The 27,569-nt window shown below is 43.3% G+C and overlaps 1 protein-coding gene and 1 non-coding gene across 2 annotated transcripts in view; both read left to right on the top strand.

The window, feature by feature from the left end:
- The window catches only part of LOC134375210 (glutamine and serine-rich protein 1-like), an 824,919-nt gene that overhangs the window by 755,287 nt on the left and 42,063 nt on the right, over positions 1–27,569 (top strand).
- LOC134377466 (small nucleolar RNA SNORA17) lies at positions 16,118–16,249 on the top strand. Its single transcript, XR_010023508.1, has one exon. It is a non-coding gene; the product is annotated as a small nucleolar RNA SNORA17 (small nucleolar RNA).

Here is a 27,569-nt window from a genome sequence, read left to right on the forward strand (position 1 = left end):
AGACTGTAGAGTATATAGTTATCTGAAAAAGGCAAAACTGTAGAGACATTTAAAAAACCAGTGGTTACCAGGGGTTCAGAAGGGGATGGGTAGAGATAAATAGGTAAAGCAAACAGGATTATTGGGTGATTAAACTATTCTGTTTAATTCTGTAATTGTAGATTTATAACATTATGCATTTTTCAAAACCCATATAAAATACTGAACAAAGAGTAAATGTTAATGTATACAAGTTTTTAAAATAAATTATTGTAGAGGTCAGGGTATCCAGGGAAGTAATGTAGACAGTGACAAGAGAACCTAAATGTATAACAAATTTGTGAAACAAACCCTCTGAAGCAGGTAGGAGGAAAAGGTGCTAGCCCAAGTGACTTTGGAATGAGTAGAATCTGTAAGGCTAAAGGTAAAAGGAACTCGACATAAGCACTATACACTAGTAGACAAAGTTGTCTCTCTCAGGAAAACAATGTAACAACTCTGATACAACTATACATGCATATAGGAACTGAACAATTAAATAAATGGGTAGCAGTGGTGGGATCCAAGCAGGATTCTCACTATTGGGGTAAGAATTCACAGATAAGCAAGAGGAGGAGGCTAGAATATTTCACTTGGTAATAGATTAGAATTAGGGTTATTGGGAAGAATCTACATTTGGCTTAACATAGATAAAGATATCTAGATATAGAAATGTTTGTGCATGTGCATGCTTATATAGGTTAGTATATACACATATGTCTCTGTCAACTGAGAAGGCCTAAACAAAATGACATTCCAGTACGCAAACATACCTAACACTGCTATCTTAGGTTCTCATGCCATTCTCCAATTAAAGGAACCAGGATCTTTGGAGAAACGGATGATTCTAGGACCCTGGTAAGAAATATATGAGATTAGCCTAGAATATCTTGTAGTGCCAGAAAGTAAGAGTCCATACTGATATAAATAAATAACTGAATAAATTAATAATGGGAAATGAGAGACATGTTCCAAATAAGTTATGTAGATACTCCATCCTAAAGGAGGAGCATACTCTCCACTCCTTAAGTGTGGACGAAGCACAGCAACTTCCATTCAAAGGAATAGTATAAAATGAGGAGAGAAAAAGCAAGTGAAGAAACCTGACAAACAAGTACCTCAGCCAGGTAATCAAGGTCAACTTCAGTGACAAATCATACTGACCGTATATAGTCTTGATATGATGTGATAAAAGTAACACTTTACCTCTGTTATCTTCCTGCTCCTTCCCCCCCAAAACACATAACTCCTGTATAATCATGGAAAACATCAGAAAAATCCAGATTGAAAGACATTGTTCAAAATATCTGACCACAAATCCTCAATACAGCCAAGGTCAACAAAAGACAGGAAAAGGGAGAAACTGACACAGTCAAAAGGAACCTAAGGAGACATGACAACTAAATGTAATGTGGTACCCTGGGGGGGGGGAGACATTAGGTAAAAACTAAGAAAATCTGAATAAATTATGAGTATTAGTTAATAATAATGTATCAATATTTGTTCATTAATTATGGCAAATTTTAAAAATAGGGGAAACTGTTCAGGGGTATATAGCAACTCTCTGTACTGTCTTGTCAATTTTGTTGTAAATCTGAAACAATTCTGAAAATAAAATCTATTAAAATACTGGCTATAATCGAAAAGATGAAGAATAACAAATGCTGGTGAGGATGTGGAGAGAAGGGAACACTCCTACACTGCTGGTGGGATTGTAAATTAGTACAACCACTATGGAAAGCAGTATGGAGGCTTCTCAAACTACAGATCAATCTTCCATATGATCCAGCAATCCCACTTCTGGGTACATACCCAGAGGAATGGAAATCATCATGTCGAAGGGATAGCTGCACTCCCATGTTTATTGTGGCTCTATTTACAATAGTGAAGATATGGAACCAACCTAAGTGTCCATCAGTGGACGACTGGATAAGGAAAAGGTGGTGTATATGTATGTACATATAAATGTGGAAAACTACTCTTCTATAAAAAGAACAAAATTCTGCCATTCACAACATGGATGAGCTTGGAGAAACTTATGTTGAGTGAAATAAGCCAAGCACAGAGGTGAAAATACCATGTGCCCTCACTCATAAGTGGGAGCTAAGAGAGAAAGAAGGAAGGAAGGAAAGACCATGGTGGTGCATTGGAGTTGCCGAGGGAGAGAGCAAACTTAGGTATGCAGAGTAGGGTGCGGAAAGGATGGGGGGAGGGAGGGAGGGGATTTAATGGGTGGGGGGACATGAGGAATCATTGCAATTTGTGGAAATGGGTATGCTGCTAGTATAGATCTGGCCATCATATCTTGGGAACAAGTGGTGATGGTCAGCTTTGTATCCCATGAATATTCATAACCAATAAATAAAACTATTAAAATTAATGCCAAGTTCAGGATGACTAGAAATCCGATTGCTGTGATTTTAATGTTTCCCCCAAAAGCATGTGTTAGAAACTCAATCTCCAATCAACAGTCTTAAAAGGTGGGGCCTAGTGAGAGGTGATTAGGCCATGAGGGTTCTGCCCTCATGAATGGAGTTATCATGGGAGTGGGCTCCTGATAAAAGGACAAATTTGGCCCTCTTCTTTCTTTCTCTCACCCTTTTGCCTCTACCATGGAATGAGACAGCAAGAAGGCCCTTGCCAAGTGCCAGCCCTTGATATTGGACTTTCCAACTTCCAGAAGTGTGAGAAATTGACTTCTTTTCTTTAGAAGTTACCCAGTACTGTTATAACAACACAAAACAAATTAACACACTTAAATTTTGTGTTCCGTTCCTATTCATATTACTAACTTATTTTAAGTTAAGCAGTAAACTGTGCCTCAGTTTATGCAAGAGCAGTTGGGAGTTACAATAGTCAATTACAAATCTATATCCAAACTCTGCTTTGGGTAAAATATTATTATGTTAGTGCATGAAGGATAAAAAAATCCTACAGAAGATAGAGACTGTCCTCCAAAAAAACTACTGTTAAGATGGGCACTGGGGGGACACACACATACAAAAAATGAATAGTAATATATGGTAAACACTAAGTAAATATTAGACCTATATAAGTTCAAATAGATTGGTATAGACTTGATGAATCAGAAAATGTGTTCTAGAGAAACTAGTGCAAGATGTGGAGAGATGGAAAGGAGAGAGGGCAGAAATGTGATGAATACAGAGAGCAGAGCAGTTCATTGAGTGGAGAAAAGCCCCTGGAACTCAGATGGGAGCAGCTGGGGCACTTGCAGCTGTGGAGAGTCTTAAAGCCTGCTTCAGAAATATGGACATTATTCCTACTTGCAATGTCAAAAAATTCTGACGCATGGAGCAGAGGGCATAAAAATTATAATATTCCTGTTGGCATATACAACACTTGGTAAATTTAAAGCAAATATTAATTTAAAAATAAACCAAATATTAATACATTTAATAATGCATCTTTATTCCAAGGAGCTCAAGATATATCTTGAATAGAAATTCACTTAACTATTCATAACTCTTGAAAGTAGCAAAAGCATGAACTAAAAACTGGCTATATAAAAGAATAGAAGAGTAAAATTTGAGTATCCAGAATCTTACAGAGGAGGGCTTTTCTCTTGGTTCGGCCACATCTTCTACTAGGTAACATTTGAATATTCCTTAAAAAGTTAGAGGAACTGAAAAATTCCAATAGATATATTTTCAAAGTTAGTGGGCCTCTATAGGGAAAAGAAACCATACCAGGTTAAAAAAAATGGATTTAATTAATTTAATTGAATATTAAACTCCTTTATTATTTTAACATTTTATTTATATAAATGTGTATTTCTATATAACGCAGAATATAATATTATTTTAGATTGAGATCTCTTCTTTTCTTACACTGAAAATAAACTAGGTTCCAGGAGTGTCCTGTTTTCCTTCTCCTTTAAAACTTGAAAGGGAGACGTATTAAGCTTAACATGCCAAATGGGCTCACCAGTCAATGAACACCACACTTCATCCCCCTCCAGCACCAAACACAAACTCAGTCACACATTTGTAGACAATTGCACACATTTAAGGATGTTCTACATTAAAGAATGAATGATAATACCTACCATGTGTATAAAACCTTACTGTTTACAAGGTGTTTTCACATATACTACTACCTTTTGAATTTGGACTTCAAAGCTGGGGTTAAATATATCATGAATTTATAGAAAGGAAATAGAGACCCAGAAGTGATCTAAGATCAGATGCCTAAGAAAGAGCATGACTTACTAGTTTTATCACCAAAACTTAATTTTGAAGCATCAAAACTTCATTTCAGAAATTTACTGCTGTAGGGACAGGGATTGTTAAATACTGCTGCTCTATAAGGGCTTTTGTTTCATTTCACTTGATGTCAGCAATTCAGCAAATACACTTCTCTATGGGCAATTTGCCAGGAGGAAGAAATGGCTTCATACTAGAGGGCCAGAGATTAGAAGAGCAGAAATTAGAATGAGATTCTGCCTATAGCATTGGCATATTGTCTACTGCTGAGACTCCAGGATGAATTTTACCAAAGGTGTGTGTAGGGGGCAGCTGGCAAGGGATAGGTTGGGGAGGGGTTAGAATGAAGAAGACTGTTACGTGGTCACTTAGTGTCAAGCCTTCTTATCAGCCTATATTATACCCTGCCAGCAACAGAGCTCTTGATTTCTTCTTGATAATTAAGCTCTAATTCACTGACTAGTTCATTGTCTTACCTGTATCTTCCTACAGAAGAAGGCCTTATCACCTGGGCTTCCTGTGCTGCATCCCAACAGACCAAGAACAACATTTTCACCTTCCTTTTCAGTTATAATTATTTCTACAGCCACAGCTCTCCAGTAAAGTTCAGACTCTGAAACTCAGGCTCTGCTAATTACCCATCCATCAACTGCTTACTAGACCTGACACTATCAATTAATCCTCCTTAATAATGATTTCCCACCCAGATGTTCTCATACTGCCTTGTGCTACCTACCGCCCACCTCCAACAACCTTGGCACCCAAGTATGCCTGACAGGAAACTCTAAAATAAACTTCAAGTGGCAGTGACCAAGAGAGAATTGTTTAAAGTTGATTTCAAATTTAAAAATTTTCAAAGTAAATAGCCCTATAATGCCTCATTGTTAATCTCACTGGTTGTATTTATGTGTGATATTTTCTTTTAAAAAATACATTTTTAGTATTTTTGGTAGGTATTGTGAATTGGGATTGCTTTCTTGATTTTGTCTTCAAATATTTTGTCGTCGTACGGAAATACTATTGATTTTTATGTTTTCATTTTTTATCCTGCCACTTTACTGAGTTCATTTATTAGTTCTAGTAAGTTTTTTGGTGCAGTCTTTAAAGTTTTTTGGGTAGATGATCATGTGATCTGCAAATAGGTATAATTTGACTTCCTCTTTTCCTATTTGGATGTGCATTATTGCTTTTTCTTGCTTTATTTTGCTTGCTAGAACTTCCAGTTATGTTAAATGAGAGTGGGGAAAGTGGGCATCATTGTCTTGCTCCAGTTCTTAGGGGGAAAGCTTTTCGCTTTTACCCATTCAGTATGATGTTAGCGGTGGGTTTGTCATATATGGCTTTTATTGTGTTGAGGTACATTCATCTGATACCTAATTTGTTGAGTATTTTTATTATAAAGTGATGATGGATTTTATCAAATGCTTTTTCTACATCTATTAAAATGATCATATGGATTTTGTCTTGCATTCTACTGATATGGTATATCACATTTATTGATTTGTGTATGTATGTTGAACCATCTTGGCGTCTTTGAGATAAATTCCACTTGGCCTTGGTGAGTTATCTTTTTCATGTCTTATTGGATTGGGTTCACTAGTATTTTCTTGAGGATTTTCACATCTATGTTCATTAGGAATATTGGCCTGTGGTTTTCTTTTCTTGTTGTGTCTTTTTCTGGTTTTGGTGTGAAGGTAATGCTTGCCTCATAGAATAAGTGTGGAAATATTCCCTCCTCTTCAATTTTTCAGAAGAAATTGAGAAAAATCAGAATTAGTTCATCTTTAAATGTTTGGTAGAATACAGCAGTGAAGCTGTCTGGTCCTGGGGTTTTCTTTGTTAGATTTTTTATTACTGCTTCATTTTCATTACTTTTTATTGGTCTGTTTAGGTTTTGCATTTCTCCATGATTCAACCTTTGTAAGTTGTCTGTCTAGAATTTGCCCATTTCTTTTATGTTTTTCAGTTTGTCAGCAAGTGGTTGTTCTTCATAATCTCTTATGATCCTTTGTATTTCAGTGGTATCAGTTGTAAAGTCGCCTTTTTCACTTCTGATTTTATTCATTTGAGTCTTCTCTCTTTTTTCCTTCATTAGTCTAAGTAAGGGATTATTGATCTTGTTTACCTTTTCAAAAAACCAACTCATTTTGTCAATCTTTTGAATTTTATTTTAATCTCTAATTCATTTATTTCTGCTCTGAACTTTGTTATTTCCCTCTTTCTACTCATTTTGGGTTTGGTTTGTTCTTGTTTTTCTAGTTCCTTGAGGTGTAGCATTAGGTTGTTTATTTAAAATTTTTCTACCTTTTTGATATAGGCATTTATTACTATAAACTTCCCCCATAGAACTGCTTTTGCTGCATCCCATAGGTTTTAGGAGTAAATTTAGCCAAGGAAGTGGAAACACCTCTACAATGGAAACTATAAAACACTGGTGAAAGGAACTGAAGACACAAACAAACGGAAAGATATCCCCTGTTCATGGGCTGCAAAAATTAATACCATCCAAATGTCCTTACTACTCAAAGCAACCTACACATTCACCACAATCTCCATCAAAATGCCAATGACATTCTTCACAGAAATAGAAAAAATGATCTTAAAATGTGTGTAGAACCACTAAAGACCCTGTTTAGCCAAAGCAATCTTAAGCAAAAAGAACAAAGTTGGAAGCATCATACTACCTGACTTCAAAATATCACATCATAAGGCTATTGTAACTAAAACATCATGGTACTGGCATAAAAACAGACAAATTGACCCGTGGAACACATTAGAGAGCACAGAAATAAACTCACACATTTACAGCCAACTGATTTTTGCCAAAGGTACCAAAAATATACACTGGGAAAAGGACAGTGAGTTAACTTATCTTCAATAAATGGTGCTGAGAAAACTGGAAATCCGCAAGAAGATTGAAACTAGATCCCTATATCTCACCATATGAAAAAAATCGACTCAAAATGGATTACAGGCTTAAATTTAAGACCCAAAACTATGAAACTATGACAAGAAAGCATAGAAGAAATACTACATGAAAAGGGAGCGGGCAGTGCTTTTTTGAAAAAGACTACAAAGGCACAGGCAACTAAAGCAAAAATAGACAAATGGGATTTCATCAAACTAAAAAGCTTCTGCACAGCAAAGGACATAATTAATAAAATGAAGATACAACCTACAGAATGGGAGAAAGTTTTCACAAAATATATATCAGACAAGGGGCAAATATCCAGAATATTTAAGGAACTCAAACAATTCAACAGTAAGGAACCACAAACAGTCCAGTTGAAAAATTGGAAAGATTCCCACCAATCAACCAATTTACAACTATAAAATGTAGCAACAGCCAAGCTGGGGCCGCTGGAGCTCAGGGGAAGAGGAGGGACCTACAGAGTTCATGAAGTGGGAGAAGCCACTGAAAGAGAAAAAAACTGCTTGAAGCATTTTAGGTGTGGCCACTTTAAGGCTAGAACTGCTGAGCACATGGAGCAGGAGCCAGCAGAAGCGCAGCTGTGCCCTTCCAATGGAGTTGCTTGGACTCAGCAGGGGAGAAGAGGGCCTTGGTGGCCCCCAGGACAGCAAGACCACTAATAAGGTTCCCATGGACCCATGCACAAGTGAGGAGCCAGAACAGCTGAAAAGGGAGCCATTCAGAGGCTGGTGAGTCATCACAAGGGACTAGTGTAGGGCCCATCCCATGGGAAGTGTTTGGAGCATGGGCTGTGATGGAGACAGGCCCACCAGGAGAATTCTGGGACACAGCAAGGACAGCCAGTCTGCCCCCAGTCAGCACAGGACCACTCAGAGGAGACTGGTCGGGAATGCAGAATTGCATGGGGTGCAGTATGATGAAAAGATTCAGGCCCAGATCAGAGTTTCTACACAACCCAGGTGCACCCAGTCTCTGGAGAGCCAGAAGTACCTATAAGATCAGCCATTAAACTCTGAGCTGAACAAAAACTCTTCCCTAGGGAAACAGCAGCAAAGCAGCAATTTAGCTAAACCACACAGCTCAAGTACTAGTTCCCACAGGAAGTTCCCCATTTTAGAAGTAAGCAAAGGACAAAAAATTAGTTCTGGCCCAAGCACACCACCAGTGCCTCCGGCTGCCAGGGATCTGAGGCATGGAGCCAAGGACCAAACCCTCTGCCTACACCAGGCACATTGCTAGCACCAAGGAGCATGCCAAAAACATGATCTCCATGTGGGTGGCCCACCACTGCCACCACAGTAACCACTGCTGCTGCAAAAATGGCTAGACATCACAACCACCACTCAGATGGCCCACCAGCCACTGGAGTGCATTGACACAAGGAGAGTCACCAGCAGAGACCAAAGAAAAGAAGAGGATGTCTCTCTCCACAAAGCCCATTCCAGAGTAACAGAAGAAACATCTGTTTGATGATAATATTGGGGGACCTGAACACACTTTTCAGCTTTGGACAGATCATCTAGGCTACAAATCAAGAGAGTAACCATGACTCTTTCAGAGGGAGAGAAGAAATCTAGGGTTATTAGTAGTGGGAGGGGGTGGAGGGAGTGATGGGGAGAGATCAGACAAGGGGCATAAAGAATAAGTACAATTTGTAACTGTATAGATGCCAGTAATGCTGGTTTGATCAACATATGTCAACAGTGATTCCCAAAAATATGTATAAGCAATTACGATTCAATATTAGAAAAAAGAAAAAATAGTGCTGAGACAACTGTGGAAATTTGAATTTAAAGATGTATTTGATGATGTTCGGGAATTATTGTTAATTTTGTTAGGGGAAATAATGGTTTTATGGTTACACATTTTAAAGTCTTTTTCTGGTTATGATGTATAAGTACTAATAGATGAAGTGATATAAAAAATTCAAAAAAAAAATGGGAAAAGACTTGAACAGACATTTACCAATAGAAGACATACAAATGGCCAGCAGGCACATGAACAAATGCTCAGCATCACTACTCACCAGGGAAATGCAGATTAAACCACAGTGAGGTCTCTCACTCCAGTTAGAATGGCTCTTACCAGAAAGTCAGAAAATAACAGATACTGATGATTATACAGAGGAAAGGGAACTCTCCTATATTGTTGGTGGGAATGTAAATTGGTACAGGCATTGTGGAAACAGTATGTTTCCTCAGAGAACTAAACATGGAACTACCCTAAGGTCCAGCAATCCCACTACTGGGTATACACCTATATTAGTCCATTTATGTTGGTTATAACAGAATACTTGGAACTGGGTAATTTAGAAAGAAAGTTAAATTTATTGCTTCCAGTTTCTGAGGCTGGAAAGTCCAAAGTCCATCTGGTGGTGGCGACAGTGACCCAGGGGTCTGACATTGCAAGATGATGGAAGCAGAGAGAGCAGAGAGAGAGAAAGACAGACTCTCCTCTTCATTAAAAGCCCTCAGAACCACACTCATGACCACCATTTTTAAACCTTTTACTACAGCACAGTCCTACAATCCAGTCACCTCTTTAGAGGTTCACCTTTCAATTACCATAATAGGATTTCCCACCCTCTTAACAGCCACAGTGGGGGTTAAGTTTCTAATACATAAAACTTGGGGACAGAATTCAAGCTTCAGGGAGTTTTCGGGGAACACAATTCAATCCACTACAATACCCAAAGGAAATGAAATCAATAAATCAAAGAGATACCTGCACTCCCATGTTCATTGCATTACTATTCACAATAGCCAAGAGATCAAGTCAATCTAAATGCCCCTCAAGAGATGAATGGAAAAGAAAGCTGGTATATATACACAATGGAATACTATATTTTAAAAAATGAAATCTTGTTATTTGTAGCAACATGGATGAAATTGGAGACCATCATGTTAAGTGAAGTAAGCCAGGCACAGAAGGACAATAACTGCATGATCTAATATACAAAATAATAATAATAAAAGGCTCTCATAGAAGTAGGGAATACAATAATGGTGACCAGAGGCAGGTGGCGTGGTGGGAAGAAGTGTTGGACTAATAAGTTCAAAACTATGCTATCGACCCTAAGTGAATCAATGTAGAGTATATGCATATATTGAAACAACACACTGTACCCCACAAATGTGTACAATAAAAATAAAGATATTTTTATTATTTTTTTGAAAATTTCCCTCCAATTGGCAAAACGACACATGCAAATTTTAGAGCCCTTAAGGATAAAAATAATCAAAAAATACAAGAATCACATATATTTCTCAATTAAATTTTCAGTAATTATTCATAATATGGATCACACTATAATTATTTGTTTTGCTAATTTTACTTAGTACTATATTATGAGCATTTTCTTCTGACGTTAATAATTCTTTAAAAATTCTTTTAAGTGCTGCATGATTTTTTGTCATATGAATGTATGATAATTTATTTAATCATTGCCCTATGGTCTTTTCTGCTTATCTTATAGAAACTGCTTTAAGGCGAGGTCAAACAAGGACACTGCTTAAGAAATGAAAAGCATTATCATGGGCTCAGGAAAAGTAACAGATCCTTTGGCCATATTATCATTGACTTTAGAATGGAGAATGTCCTGACAGTTGTCTCAGATGGAAAAATCCTTACACTCCTAAGCACAGCAGCCATTCTAGACCACACAGAGCAAGTAAGGTAAAGGGTTGAGGTAGAAACAATACCAAATTTAATTGAAACACTGCTCTGACTTTCAAAACAGAAAATGAAGTACCTAAGATATTTTTAGAAACACAAGACAAAAAATTACAACGAGTAAATCTCAAAATGGATTGGGCATGCAAGCTTTCTCTTTACTCCAACACTGATCCCCCATTTCCCATGTCCAGATAAATGTCTGTAGCCAAACCTAGGAGCTGGAAGACCCAACTTCTTTTCTGGTATATACTACTACTCTAACTCTTTAGTAATCCCAAGATGTCCCCTAAAGTAAAGAGTGAATGGCAAAAGTGCTACAGAATTAGGGACAGGCCAATAACACACATGTTTCTTTGATTAAACCCAAAGATTATAAAATACAGAACACTCACATAGAGTGCTGTGCTTTCAGTAACTGCTCATCAAAAGTAGAACTTCCTGAAGAAAACAAATTACCCTGAGAATCGTGGAAGAATTAATCAGGAACAAATCTGTCGAAAAGTCCACCAGACTCTAAATTACTAGAAGACAGGAAATAAGTTCACCATTCTTGTAGCCCTAGCATCTAGCCCACTGTCTTGACAAGGATTCAGTCACAACAGAAACTCAGTTAGTGTTAAACTGAACAGAGAAGCAGAACTATGAGCAGGGTGTATACTTCAACGTAACTCTCAATAGAACAAAGATAATTAATGGAAAAATAAAGCACATGATGTGTTTGTTCAAGCAGATAAGATTCAGACCGTGCAAGAAAATACATGTGTAAGGATTTCCCTTAGAGGTCGTAGAGTCCTAGTAATACCAAGCCCTCTAATCAATTGTGCATAGAAAACTGATTCCAAACGTCAAATAGAAAAGACAAAATAAATAAATAAGACGCAGTCCTAAGCACACTGTATTTGTTACTAGGATTAATAAAACATTTTAGAAAAGTTTCTGAAATAAATTCAATATGTAAAAATCAATTGCATTTCTAAGCACCAACAACAAATAGTCATAAAATGTAATAAAGACACTACTTTAAAACAGTATTTTTAAAAAAAACCCACAAAGTAGTTAGTAATAAATTTAACAAAATATATGCAATACCTTTATGAGAAAATATTAAAGCTTCATTCAAAATATTAAGGAAAACTAAACAAACGGATAGATATATCATGTTCATTTATTGGAAGATTATATATTGGACAGATGTCAGTTCTACCCAAATTGACCTATAGAGTCAATACAATCATAACCAGAGAATCAATGGGTTGTTTTTGGTGGTTTTGTTTGTTTGTTTGTTTCTTTCTTTCTTCACAAGCTAATTCTAAAATGTGTCTATACTTTCTAGCTATCACGAGCTATCACAAAATGTGTCTATTGGAAGAGCAAATGATCCAGAATAGCCAAGACACTCCTAAATAAAAAGCAAAACAAGGCAGGGAAACTGTCTTGCCAGGCACCAAGACTTACAATGTTTAAAGTATAAATAAAGTATCAATAATATCAAGCTGTAGTTTAAGATGGTGAGGACTGGGGATAGACAAACGGGACAGGAGCAGTATAGAGGACGCAGAATCAAAGACATACAGAAGCTTGATTTACTACAGACATGAATTGAAGGTCAGTAGAAAGAGACTGGACTTTTCAGTAAAAGGAGCTAAGACAAATGGGGGGGGGACCACATTAGATCGCTACTGATTTCACACACAAAAAATTCTATGTGGGTAAAGAACTGAATGTAAATGATAAAACTATAAAATATTAAGAAGATAAGATTAAAACCCTAGAGTAGGGAAAGATTTCTTAAACATAAAAATCTTTAAACAGTTCAAATCCTAAAGGAAAATGTTGATATCCTAGATTATATCAAAATTAAGAACTTCTGTTTATCAGAAGAGAGCATATAAAGAAAGTGAAAATTCAAGCCACAAACTGGGAGATGACATTTGCAATATATTAAAATACTATAAAAGTATATAAAGCACATATGCCAATCAGTCAAAAAATGACAAACTTTCAAATAATCAAAATGGCAACTCTTTACAAAAGAAACAATAAAAAAGGCCCACAAATTTGAGGAATGTAATTTGGAAAATAAGTTGGCATTGTGTAGTAGGCATAAGTACGTGCATACACTGTAAGCTACCAATTCAACTCCTGGATATATATATATCTTAGAGAAAATTTCACAAGAATATTTATTCAGTATTCTTTGTAATGGTGAAATATAATCCAAGAATAGAACTGATAAATAAATTGTGGTTTACTTATTTTTGTGGAAAACTATGTAGCAATGTAAATGAATGAACTGCGACTGCATGCAACAACACAGGTAAATCTCAGGAATACAATGTGGAGTGAAAAAACAATTTACAGAAGAATACAAACATGACAATTTCATTTATATAACTTCAGGTGCAGGAAAAACCAAACAATATATTGTTTAGGGATAGAAAAATGTAGATAAAACTATGGGGAAAAAAGGAAAGAAAAATCAAGGCAATTATAAGCATGAAATCCAGAATAACCTTTACCTCTTAGGAAGCACAGACAGGGACAACAGTGGGACACGCACCCACAGAGGTTTAAAGGTAATGATTCTCTTTCTTAACCTGAGTGGTAGGTATGCAAGAGACTACTGAATTTTCACTTTCTATCCTTTATGCATATTTGTAAGTTGTTTTTTGTTTTTCTGCAACAAGTAACAAAAATAAAACAGAAAAGATAGCAATGTCTTAACTTCCTCTTAATATCTTTGGGCTGATAACTTGTCCTTTTAAACCTGTTTCCCAGTTTGTAGAATGAATTGTAACAAAATCTACCTCACAGGGCTATGTGAAAATATAGCAGAGTTTAAAATAGTATCTGGCATATAGTAGGTGCTTAATAATTGTTCATTATCATCATTATCATTATCAGTATCATCCTATCTATTGTTACTAATGCAACCATCGATGTGACCAAAACAGTCTATATGGCCTCTCTGCTTACCCAATGCTTTTATTCTCTCTACAACCAATCAGTATAAACTCAATTGATAAATTACACCTTTACTCAACTACTTTTTAAATCTTATTCTGTTCTTCTCATCAGTACAAACCCACTTTCTAAAACTTCCGTAGTTGCTGCCTCTATTCAATGTGCCTCTTGTATGTTTTCACCTAATTTAGGTTATGATTTTCAACTTAAGAATTTCATCGAATACGAAGGAGATGTACAATGTTTCCACATTCATTCCAGTTTTACATTCATGCCTCCTAATATAAAGCCCCTTATCACTGAATTTGGTTATAATTTTTACATATAATAAATGTGAGCATTTATTGGATAAATGTGATCCTTGAAGATGAGGATCGTTGCTCTACCCCCAACACCTTGCTCTGTGTGGTAAGCACATTAGTGTGTGCTCATGAGATGCTTGTAGAGTGAATGACGGGTATAAAATAAATGAACTGAGAAGAAGTAAACAGACTTGCAGGATTCTTGTTTACGTTAAGAGGACAGAGCATAATGTTTGCCTCTCATTTGTTCAAAGACAACAGTGCCATTAAAATGACGAGTCAACAAAAGTGGGAATAAATCCATAAAAGGAATCGGGGATTTGCAAATTCTTGAAATCCTAAGAGAGAGAAAGTTGTTAAGAAACGTGTTAAGAATGAAACAGAATAGAAACTGTAGCCAGGAAATGAGAACCCTGAACATGTTCTTTGCTAAAGTCAGCAGGGACTGTTGATAGTAGACAAAAAAGATGCTGAACACAGAGGGTACGTAAAGTCTGCTTACAGAAAGGCTGCCCCAAGGACACCCCAACTTCCTGCCAGGATACATAGGCAGAGTCACTAGGAGCTGCACATTTATGCTCAGACAAATTGTGTGTGTGTGTGTGTGTGTGTGTGTGTGTGTGTGTGTGTGTGTGTGTGTGTGTGTGGTGTGTGCTTTCTGTTCATATGTCCTCAAATATAGTCTGACAGTTTACAAGGCCCATCCACGTACAGAGAGTTTCTGATAAGCCTCTCTATTTAGGAGAAACTGATGTGGAAAACATAGACAGATAGATAGGATAGTACTTCAAAAGTTTGTGAAAAAAGAGAATTAAAAATTAATACAAATCTTTCCATAAAATTTTTGAAGACCCCTCATATATAATAGCAGAGAAAAATGTCATTCTGTCTATCTAGATGACTGGTCTCATTCTGCACTATTAAATATGAACAGACAATTGGATATACTTAGACATATTAATTCCATAAAAGAGTAAGGCAACAACATAAAAGAGAAAGATAATAATTTTAAAAAATTAAAACTATCTTCAGAAGAAACCAGTATCAAAACCGAGATTATTTCATCAATTAGTTTCATGACTACAAAAAGCTAGCATTTACTTAGAGCTTACAATGTCAAACTCTTACCTTAGAGTTTTACATGCTTAATCTAATTTAATCTTCCTAATGTCCCTATAAAAGAGTAGATGGAAAACCCTAGACTTAAAGAAAGTAAGAAACATTTTTAATGCCACACAGTAAGCGGCTGAGCCAAGATTTGCACCTAGGCTTTCTCCCTCCAAAGCCTGAACTCTTAGACTCATGCTATACTGCCTTTTGAAACACAGCAGCTATAAAACAAGAAGTCTGCTGTATGACTAGGGGGGAAAAAACTTCCATAAATGTCAGGCATGATTACCAAGAATAAAACTGGAAAATAAAGTCAAGGGACTATTCCAGAACACAGAGCAAGGGGACAAAAAAAAAAAGAAAAGAAAAGAAAAGAAAAAGAAAAAAGAAAATTTGAGCTAAAAGGAAAGAGATATAATAGATCTACATTTGAGTGACTGAAATTCTACAAAGTGAAGACAGAAAAAATATGTCTTTTCATTTAAGGGATCACCAAATTTCCCAGCCCAAGTAATAATAAAAGAAAAAAAAATCTAAACATAGTTTTATGCCATTTTATGCTCCCTAACTAAAAGGAATATCTTAAATGCTTCTAAGTGAAAGAACGTAATAAAAGGCCACTAACAAAAGAATACAGTCAGTATGCCATTGTCATCATTAAATACTTGGAAATAAAATTAGAGTAATGCCTTCAGAGTTTATGGGGATGTTTTTTTTTAATCAAGATTATCCATTCACAAATGTCAGGTAAAATAAATACATTTTCAGATATTCAAGAAATCAGAAATGTCTCACACACTCCTTCGTGTGTCACTTGATAATGGCCTCATCAAAACAGAAGTGGAAATCAAGGAAGGGAAAGACATAGAAAATGACAATAAGAAAATAAAGAAGAAGCCCCTAGAGGCGTTGCAGGTGTGGCTGCTGTGTCACACTTGTGTCATTAGGTGGCAGAGAGAAGCGAGGCTATGTCTACGCTCAGCGTTCTGATCTGTGACCGTCTGAATGATTAGTAGTCTGACACCTGACAGTGCTCTAGTGTGGCAGTGTGTGTTTGCCGGCAGCCTGAAGCCTGTCGTGTAAAACGTTAGTGCTTTCGTGGCTGGAGTGGTCTGACGGCCCTGCATTGTCACAGCAGGAGGAGGAAGGAAGGTGACTGTCAAGCGGAGAAGACCCAGCGTGAGCGTTGGCCAGAACCGTGGCCCTTGCAGCCTCAGCTCAGGTCAAGATGCAGAGGCCGGGAAGGATGTGGGCCTAGCTCTGTGCTGTGCAGCCAGTCGGATGAAGTGCGGATGCCTGGGACCTGGCATCACACATGTGGCTGCTGCTGCCATCTCAGGTGCACCGAGCGCCTGGTGTGTGTGCAGCCTCAGCTCCAAGGCCCACCCACAGCCTGGGCCTCTAGCCAGGCGCCAGTCTGTGCTGCAGCTAGGGACAGTCCTTCCCCAACGATGGAAGGACTCCGTGAGCTCTTGGCAGCTGGATTATCGTGATTCTTAGGTGGTTCTGCTACTGTATTCTGATGGTAAATATGTTTTGGCAGTTTTTCCCTGCCAGAGATCCTAAACTATACTTTTTACTGTATTTGGATTATCTTGGTTTGGGTTTTTTCCCCCAATAATGGGAAAAAGGTTATTTTAAAATATTGGATGAAGTTTAAGAATTAGCACTAAAAATACGCATGTGACAGCTGACGTTCTGGAATTGCAGCTGGAACTGCAGTTGAAGTTTTAACAAAAGGTGTCAAAGTGAATTGAAAGATCTATTCAGTGCACTTTTCTTCAAGGACATTTCTTGTGTTGGCAAAACTTGGGAATAAACTGAATGCTCAGTAAACTGAAAAAAAAAAGAAAAGAAAGAAGAAAACAATCACAGAAGAAAGGAAATCTCAGCTATGCAGCAAGCCTAGAAAGCAATAGGTTTCAGTGAGGACAGGAAGACACTGGGCTACCAGTAAAATGTCTCAAATAAGAAAAATGACATAGATTCAAATCAATATTTTTAAAAGGTCAAATGAGATAGTGATATTGTGAAAAAGGCATATATTTCTTTACTGTTACCAAAGGAAGGAAGAGGGAAGAACAGGGCGGCGGCGGCGGCGGCGGCGGCGGCTGCTGCTGCTGCTGCTGCTTGGGGCGGGCTTGGGGCGGGACCTCCCTCTGCTCCGTCAGGGCGGCAGCTGGAGTCCGGGACAGACCTGCCCTCTCCGGGCCTGCCCGCCCTGCGCACCTGCCTGATCGACTGCGCAGCCCCATCCCGGCCCCTCCACCAGAGGCGACATTTCCCAGAGGAAGGTCCCCGCCCCAAGCAGCAGCAGCCGCCGCCGCCGCCGCCGCCGCCGCCGCCGGATTCATTCAACAAAATAAAAATAGAACTTAGAGTTTAAGTAAGCAGAAGAAAGAATACCTGATCTCAAAGACAGTCTTTTTGAAATAACCCAGGTAGGCTAATAATAATAATGATAATAATAATAATAATAGTACTAGTAGTAGTAGTAGAAGTAGTAGTAATAATAATAATAATTTTAAAAAATGAAAGAAGATCTATGAGTAATATCAGACAATCTTAAATGCACAAACATCTGAATCATGGGTGTTCCAGAAAGGGAGGAACCCTTTTGCCTTCTTTTTCATCCTTCCTGCTTTCCTTGTCTCTCTTTGTTCGTCTTTATTTTATTATAGTCCAAAGTCTAGTTTTCTGTTCTTTGTGCCCCTGATCTCTCAGGTAGAACATAGACCAATGTTTCATGGTTTTAGCCTCTACCTTTTATTCTGTGAACATGGAATGCAGTAAAAGAGGGGAGGGATGCAGTACATACATTGACTTCAGTGTACCATATTGGTACAAAATAATGAATAATAATAATAGCCGGAAGTCATGGATTTATAGAAAGAGTGGAGGAAAAAATTTTCTGATAGGATAATAAACATATTATTAACATGTCATTGTATCTTTTCATAACCTTCCTTTATTTGTACTCTACATGATTTTAAATGTCATAGATTCGTGTAGACCCAAAATTATGTTCAGGTCATATTCCAAAAGTTTGTTTATAGATGACGGTCTTGAAACCTTATGTAATTAATACATTGTTACTAATATTATGTAGTGTCCTAGGATAGCCCACAAAATACCATTCAATCCATTATAATGAATCTAAAATATAATTTTAATACTTTCAATACATATAACTGGCACTTAAAAAATTGTCTCAGAAAAAAATCTGAATTTTACCTCCGGATTTCAGGGATGTTTGGTGGTAATTCTGTTAGTGACTGAGTTGGAAGGGGCTGTAGCAGTGGGTCACCTAAAAATCAGGGGCATTATCAAATCTATGCACATGAAAAGTTACCTCCCCTGTTTACATTTAAAAAATGTAAGCTGGTTTCAGCAACAAATGGTCTGTAAAAATGAAACAAAACAGAAGATGGTAATTCAGCTTACTCCCTAGCAATTACATTGGTACTTAAACTCATGGGGGTCGTCAAGTATAAATGTTCTGAATTTAGACCCTCAGTTGTCTGTTTGTATGACTAAGTCAACCTCATATCCAATATTAAGTCACATGTTGCCTGCACAAAATTTTACCTGATGGAGAGGTCAGGGAGCAGCAAATAATAAAAAGCTGTAGACTTAGAAAAATGTAGAAAACAAACATAACCCTGTACATCCCTGGAAGGTAAATGGTATGGAATTCTTTCTAAAATCATGATTCGCAAAAAAGTAGTGGTTATGAGTTATATGCTTGCCTTGTTGGACTCTCCAGAGAGTATTTTTCAATCTACCCACCTGCATTAATTCCTAGAGCGTCTGCTTCCAACCCCCAAGATATTCCCAGCTGAGCGTCTGTGTGGTGAGTCACAGGCACTGATGGGAGTGTGTCATATTGCTAAGGAATACTGGGTGGGAGAAATTCTCTAATTAATAGTTTATAAAAGTAGGGTAATAAGATGACAGAGATCTGTATGTTGGAAAACCTTGAGAAGTTTTGGAATCTGAGCTGTAAAACTTTATGGAACTTGCTGATTTAAAAAAAAAAAAAAAAACAGGAATAAGGATCTGGAAACAAGTAACAAGTCTCAGAAGAAAGAATCGTTTTTGGCCTTACCCCTAACCAGTGTGTCTTTGGACAAGTAAGGTTTTTATATCAGCTGTTTGGAGAAAAATATATGACCACAGGGGCTGGCTATGCAAATCCAGTGGCTGGGCATGCTCGATAGAGAGCACAGAATACTCTTGAATGCGCCTGGTGCATGGAACTGGGAACCACCCCCTTAAGTGAATCTTCCTCACTTAAACTATAAAAGTCAAATCCCAGCTGAAGGCGGGGCGCTGCTCACTGTCCTGGAGGCCACGGCTGAGGTGTGTATCTTTCACTTTGTGTCTAACTTGCTTTCAGCAGCAGCTGCTCCTTCTCTGGAGCCAGCCTGCACTTTGTACTGCAGTTTAAGTGTGTTTTTCTTGCTTTTGTGTTAGACTTGATCCCTGTACTGAACTTACTTCTGTGTTAGACTTTGTGTGGGCCCTGCTCAGTGTCTGGATCATGCCGCACTTTCTCTGTGCAGATGGTATTTCTTATCTGTTCTATTAAACTTGTTCTCACCATCTAGTGGGACTCTGCACTTGAATTCTTTCCTGGGGCAGAGTAAGAACCTGGTAAGAGGACTGGGTGGGTTGAGGCTGACTATTGTGCCCCTGGACCCTACCTCTGACATCAGGACCATGCAGTGTTTGCTCTTCTGTGCCTGACTCCCTTCACAGCACATCAAGAACCCCCTTCATACCCAATCAGCAGGAGGAGGAAGATGGATAAAAAGAATTGATGAGAAAAAAATAATAGGACAAGAACATGTCACCCTTCTGATCTGTGTGAGACGAGACCCTAAGGGAGTTCATTTGTTTATGTAATGGTGACATCTGTGAGGATGGAGTGACCAAGTCCAGTATTCACCAGGTGGGAGCCCTGATAGGTCTCTGCATATGTCAGCAAGGGTACAGGTGGGGTCACTTGGGGTCATGGACAGGGTCTTAGGGCAGATACCAGCTATGACAGGTGTGCATATGCGAGGTCTCAGTCTGCTCCTGGTCAGCGGCCCCCGCGACCAGCCAGATGAGCTGCCGACTCTGCCTCCACCACGCTTCCCTCCCTGTCCTTTTCCTTGGCCAGTGGTCAGCAGCACCCGTTGTGACCTGCCCCCTCACAGGCTCAGGATGCGAGGGTGGCAGATGCCAGGAGTAGGAATAGAGAGGAGGAGGAGGAGGAAAAGAGGGAAGGAAGCTCCTCCAGAGCCCAATCAGCCCAGAAATGGAGGTGACTGTGGATCATCCCCGGGACGCTTTACGCAGACTGTCATTGCCTGTCCCACGCTCTGCTGGCACCATAATCCTTTACTTCCCCGCCAGTCCTCTCTGTGTCCTCACCAGGCAAAAGATGAATCACAGTAAATCACTTGATGGCCTTGACCCTGGTGTCAGCTGAGAGTGGGAGGCTGTGGGCCTGTGGCCTCTAATGAGGTATGTGGGAACCTGGGCTCCGGGTGGCCATCGTCCTGCTGAAGACCTTGCCAGAGGGAGGCTGGGAGAAGCTGGTCTGTGGCCTGGGCTGCAAGACCTTGACCTTTCTCCTGCCCCAGAGTGTCCTGTGCTTCCTACAGAGCTCTGGGAGCCAGAGAAACAGGCACGTTGTAACTGACAACAATTTATTTTGTGGGTTAGTACAAAATAGGAGAGGTGGGCTCAAGCATTCAGTGACCCTTCAGTGTGCAAGACAGGGCCTGGGAATGGGGCTACCATGGGGGTGAAGGACTGAGCCTGTTCTGTGGCCCTAGGGGTGGCCACAGCTGATGGACAAGTGGCACAGACCCAGCACTCCTGTTGAAAGCTGACGTTGGGGAACCATGGGGCCCCAAAGTCCACATCGCTGGGGAGGTTTGGCAGCGAGCTCCACTGCAGGAGTTTCCATATTACTGCTGGCCTGTCCTGGACTGGGGCCCTAGGGGAGGCCACAGCTGATGGACAAGTGGAACGGACCCAGCACTCCTGTTGAAAGCTGACGTTGGGGAACCATGGGGCCCCAAAGTCCACATCGCTGGGGAGGTTTGGCAGCGAGCTCCACTGCAGGAGTTTCCATATTACTGCTGGCCTGTCCTGGACTGGGGCCCTAGGGGAGGCCACAGCTGATGGACAAGTGGAACGGACCCAGCACTCCTGTTGAAAGCTGACGTTGGGGAACCATGGGGCCCCAAAGTCCACATCGCTGGGGAGGTTTGGCAGCGAGCTCCACTGCAGGAGTTTCCATATTACTGCTGGCCTGTCCTGGACAGGGGACAGGCCAGCCACACCCTGATTTTCCCGGGCACCCAGTGAGAGACCCACAGCGGTGTGCTCTGCACAGGGCCCCTCTTGCCGCTGGGCCTTGGCCTCCGAAAGCCACTGGTCCTGGGCTGGTGGGCCAGAGAGGGCCAGTCCGACATCTCTGGGGTGAGTCTCCATGCTTCGGGAGGCCAGCCGAGGCCCGGGTCCTGAGGACACCAGATCCAGGCCCAGGATCTTCCTCGGAAATTCATCTCTTCTCGCTGAAAGAAAAGCCGACACGGTCAGCTTCCACACGGAGCCTATCCGACTTCCAGGACAGGCCCCATGGACCCGGCTCCCTGCCGTGCTCCTGGTTGCTGTGTGGCCTCCCTGGCCTGACACTGAGGACATTCCTGCAGGCTGATGACCCCAAAGCAAAGGGTGTGCTCAGCCTGAGGCTTGGGAACCGGCAGGGCACCTCTAGCTGCTCCTGGGACATCCACGTGGTGTTTGGTGTGGGCTGGCTCAGGCTTTCTGCATCAGGCCCTCACCCCATAGGAGCTGGGCCTGGGCATCAGCCTTGACTCAGAACTCGTGAGATACCCTGTCACCTAACCCCCTTGCCTGTGAGCCTCTCCCCATACTGGCTGAGATGCCACAAGGTACTTGGCCCCTCTGCTCTCTAGGGCCATCTGCTCCTTGCCAGGACTGGACCATTCCCACACTCAGCAGAACTCTAGGTACTGCCTCAGGCCTGAGGGTCCCATGTGTGCCCTCGCCCTGAGTCCTTTTGAGCTTTGGTACACGATTCTTTTCAGTGTCTGGCTCGGGGCTTGTTGTCCTGAGGACGTTGTGTGGGAGTTCAGGATGGGAGGGGTGCCCTGCTGCTCTCTGGGGGGCAGTTGCTGCTCTCAGGTGGGGTCTTCTGCTTGAACACAAAGGTCTGAATGCTGCTGTGGCCACCAGGGGGTCTTGGAGAACAAGAACAGGAGGGCGTGGGGGAGGAGCTGTTGGCAGATGGAGACATCCCCCTCCTCGCCTCTGAGGCTTCTGAGGACAGCACCTGCCCTGAGGCCCTGCTGGCCTTGCTTTCAGAAGCTTCTTAGAGCAGAGGAGGGGAAAAGGAGGCAGGAAGCCCCGAGGGCAGGGCTGGTGGTTCCCAGGACTGGTGATTATTTACTGCCCCCAATGGCGAGTCACCAGGGCACCTACTGCTGCACTCACCTAAGGGGGCCAGGCCAAACTTGGCTCCACGCACTTCTTCCATAGACACCCGAAGTTGCCTGAGCACCTCATCATCCTGTAGGGCCCAGTCCCTGGACAGTTCTTCCGTGAAAAACTGCAGGATGCCAGCCTGGTGCAGCTTCTGGAGGAATTCTAAACATGGGGGTGGGAGTCAGGGTAGAATAGGTCACCCCCTGAGTGATTCAGTGCCCGGACCTTGCTCACTTTCAGGGCTCCTCCTCCTGGGTGGCTGCGGGGTCCTTCCTCGGCCGTACCTGGGTTCCAGGTGCACATGGGAAGCCAGGGCCAGAAGCAGACCAGGCCAGGAAATTGCCCTCCCCGCTCCTGCCCTCTGTCACTGTCATGTCAGGGGGTGGGCTCAGTGTCTGGAAACAACCACGGTGCCCTGCCCCACCCCCCATGTTTGGCCTGGCTCGACCCCTCCTCCATCCATGACTGGCTCACTTTGGGCTGAGGTGGCCTTGTAGTCAGTGTAAACAGTTGCCCTTGGCAGGCCAGGTCCTATCCTGCCTGCTTGCCACCCTGAGTTCCCTGGGGAACAGGCATACTTACTTCCATGAATTTTCATCGTAGTGTAAGCCATGCCTGTTAGTACTGGCTCACCCTCCAAAATGTACACATCAAAAATCCTCAGGGAGAGGTGGAAAGGGATCTGCGGGAAGAGCAGGTGTGGGAGATGCAGGCCTGGGTGGGCCGAGCCCTGGTGGTTTGAAGTTGGCCCACTGGGGCCTCACTTTGTAGTGTGGAGCCCCAAGCAGGGAGGAGATTCTCCATGAGGCTGCCTGAGACACAGTCCTGCAGCTTCTCAAGGGGTGAACTCAGAGCAGAGAGGCGTGTCCCCCGGACAGAGGGGCTGCTGGGGGCTCAGGGCTTCCTAGGGCTCTTCCAGAATAGGTCATGGCTGGGTTGGCCCATGATTCTGACCCAGAGCCCTGGCTTCCCACATGGGACAGGCCTCTGCAGGGCCTGGCCTGCCTGCCCAGCAGGGACATGTCTATGCATCCTGTAAGGTGGGATCATCTGGGTTCGCCCAAGGGAGCCACATGCCCAGGCTGGGGGAGCCAGGTGCTGAGCGGAAGGAGGGTGTCCAGCCCCAAGTGTCCCTGCACGGACTTACCTCCTCTATGAAACACTGGCTGAACCAGTAGGTGTATACATCTGCTATCACTCCCTGGTCATCCTGACAGAAGGAACACAGGTGCTCAGGGACCCCTGGGTTGGCCTGAAAACCTGCCAGTTCCAGGGAGCTCTGGCAGGCAGTTTCTCAAGGGGCAACACACCTGGGGCGGGTGGCCAGGGCTCCCTCCAATCTAGCCCCTGCCCCCTGCACAGATCCTCAGATGACCAAATGTCCTTAGCCCTGGTCAGCCTGAGTCTGCCCCTAGTCCCCATGCTTTTGTCCCTCCAGGTGAAGGAAAAGGAAACCAAACTCTAAACCCATTGACAGTCACATATTCCAGAAAAGGCTCTGGTGACTATGCCCCTCACCGTGGCAGGAGGGGCTCGGGCTTTCCCTGTCCCCCTGACCTGCCGGGAACTAGGACCTCCAGGGAGGAGGCAAGGGGAAGGTTCACTCACCAAGTGCTTCTGTAGCTGTGGAAGCATTGTTCTGAGCAACTGCTCATGAAAGGACAGGAGTCTACGCAGCTTCGGGGCTCCTGGTATGAAGAATCCTGAGAAACACAAGGTCCCCCCACATGAGCACCTGCTTCCTCAGCCAGGTGGAGCCAGCCATGCAAGGCCATACACTGACGCACTTGAGCTAACCTGGCAAGGCTGAGGTCCAATGCTGGAGGAGTTGGGCATTGCAGGGTGCCCCCCAAACCCAAGGCTTCTTCCTCTTCCCACCCAGTGACCCCACTATGTGTCCTCAGCCTTGAGGACAATGGGTGGGGATGTCCTCTCAAGCGTGGGTAGACTCGCTGCCCAGCTTTGTCCTGCGATGAGGCCCCAGTAGAACTGTGCTGACTTCTAGACAGTAAGGAAGGACGATGGTGGATTGAAGGGCCGTGTCAGCCACGTTGGAGCCCTGTGCGGCCATCGGGGTGACAGGTGTGAGTGATGGAGGGTGTGTGGCTGTCTCTTAGACTACAGGTCTGGCTGGGGGACACCAGTTGGGGAGGCGCTGCCAACTGAGCTCTGTCTGGTTATTGGAAGGGTGGCTGGCAGGATGGCCAGCATGAGGCAGAAGGACCAGCAGAAAGGAGGAAAAGGCCTGGACAAGGATGAGGCCACAGGGCTGTGTCCACAGGAAATAGAAAGGAGGTCACAGCGAGGCTGCGGGTCCCTTCTCTGATGGAGACACAAGGGGTCCAACTCAGGGTTACGGGTCCCTGTCCAGACTTGGGCTGCTGTGGGGCTGTCCCTAGGGGACTGTCCTGGAGACTCATAAACAGTTGGAGAGGGACGGTGCCGTGGCTGTAAGCCGCCATCACTTGTCCAGTGTGGCCATCCCTGGCTTGGCTGCACAAGGCACTGTGGGCAGCTGTTCACCTACCGTGCATGTTGTGACGCTGATTTGTCATGAGCTGGACCAGTGCCCAGAAGGCGTCCTCCTCGTTTAGGTGCATGAGCAGGATGGCAGCAATGTGGCTCATTCCCTCACAGTAACCCACCTCCTGCAAGAGCCAAAGTCACCATGCAAGGTTGTGCCCTGAGACAGCTGAGGTCACCTGGGATGGCTGAGGTCAAATGGGAGGACTGAGGTTGCCAGGGAATACTTTGGGCAGCTGTGAGGACCGAGGTCACCTGGGAGAACTGAGGTCAGCTGGGAAGGCTGAGAATACCTGAGAAGACTGAATAAAGTTAACCTGAAAGAGCTGAAGTCACATGGGAGGCTAAGGTCACCTAGGAAGGCTGATGTGAACCACAGGGACTAAGGGCACCTGAGAATGCTGAGGTCACTGGGGAGGGCCAATGTCACCTGGGAGAACTAAGATCAAACAGGAGAGCTGGTGAAATCTACAGGGACTGAAGTCACCTGGAAGGACTGAGGTCACCTGGGAGAGCTAAGGTCCCAGGGAGGCCAACCACAGACCTCGGAGTATGTGGGGTCCAGCCTCTGTGCCCCTCCTGGGACACTGGGCATCAAAACGGAGCATTTCCCACACATGTCAGGTCACACGGAGCTCCTGGAGGGACTACTGCAGGGCAGTGGCCAAGCACTTCTGGCCAGAAAGGTCAAATCAAGAACTAATGAGAGCCCCCCTCCCATATGCCGGGCCAGGGAGGCCTCTGCGCCAGGCTCAGGCCAGCACCCACTGTCTGGATTCGCCACGAGGGATGGCTGTCACTGAGCGCCCACCGCACAGAGTCCAGAGACGACCCACAGGCTGCCTGGCACAGGAGGACAGCTAAGTTCAGGCCCCACGTGGGCAGCCTGAGGAGTCCTCTCGGCGGCTTTCTCTTGAAAAAATGGTCTGGAAATCGGGGGCAGAGCGACAAGCAGCTGCTCAGGAGCCCCTCCCAGGCTGCCGCACTCTGTGGGGTGCAGGGAAGGGGAACTTTGATCTCTGCCCAGTTTCTCACGAATCATATGGCATTTGTCAATGCAAACTCATCTGATGAAAGCCCATGAGGCACCTCGCTCCCCTGGAGAAGATCACTCGAGACACGAGCATCCTGTGACACTGCCAAGCTCTTGGGATTTCGGACAACCCAACAGGAAGGTGTCTGTCCTTGTTCTAAGGAGCAGTGGTCAGGTCCGCTTGAGGGAGGAGCCTGGACCCACCCTCTCCATCTCAGCTTGAGCTTAGAGACCTTCCTCTCCTCGCTGGGACCTCTGTGAGAGCAGTGACCTCGAATCCTAACTAGGATGCCCTGGGTGCTCATGAATCCTGAATTTTCAAGAAGCAGCCACACCCCCTGGGACACCCAAGGCAGTATCTATGGGAACGGGCCCGGGATGTCGTTGGTCAGGGATACTCACCATGTCATAGGCAGAAAAGGCTACCAGCACGTGGAAGAGTTCCTGCTGCCTAGGAAAGGGCGAATAGAGGGTTCTGTTGGCGCTGTGCCCATGCTGTTAGTTTCCTGTGACCTTACAGACCCTGAGATGCACCTGGCCTTCCCAGTCTCCCCTCCCTGGGCACTGGGCTTCCCCTTGTGGCAGTCTGGTAAGGGCAGGAGCACAGCCAGCCACTCAGGCCCGGCCACAGCCTCACCTCGGCACCTGCCTTCTGCCTCCCTCTGGCTGCAGCTGGGTGGCTCCTTTCCTACCACCGTCCCTGCCTCTCCACACCTCACTTGTCCCCTCACTGTTTACTCTACCTGCTCCTTGTCACCCTTTAGGTCTCTGGTCACAAGCGAAAGGCCAGCAGTCCCTGGTCCTGCCACCCTCCATAGGCCCCTAACCCTGATCCTCCTGGCTCACGGAGAACTGTTTTCACCACGGGGCATTACTGTGTTTGCTGCCATCATTCTTGGGAGCCAGCTGGGTTCTGGGCCCACATGCCTCAGCCCCCGGTTTAGGACTTGGTGCCCGGTAGGCGCTGGGTACATGGTGCAGGCCAGTCCCTGTGCCAGGAGAGAGCTCGGCAGCTGTGTCACCTCCCTCCTCTGGGAACCCTGCCTCTCCCCTGGGAAATCTCCATGTTCCTGGGGCTCCCATGTCCATCTGGATTCCCTCATCTCCTCTGCGGCCTCCAATCTCCGAGATCCCCACCCCCCAAGGGGCTTACTTGATGTCATAGCGGTCCCGAAACATCACATGGTTGGGGAAGGTGCAGCTGATTTCAAAGTCAATTTTCTGTATTTGTTGGCAGAGCATCTTGCCCTGCTCCTTCATTCTCTGCAGGACAGGGCCAA

Source organism: Cynocephalus volans, chromosome 4 (genome assembly GCF_027409185.1).
Source record: "Cynocephalus volans isolate mCynVol1 chromosome 4, mCynVol1.pri, whole genome shotgun sequence".
Taxonomy (NCBI): Eukaryota; Metazoa; Chordata; class Mammalia; order Dermoptera; family Cynocephalidae; genus Cynocephalus; species Cynocephalus volans.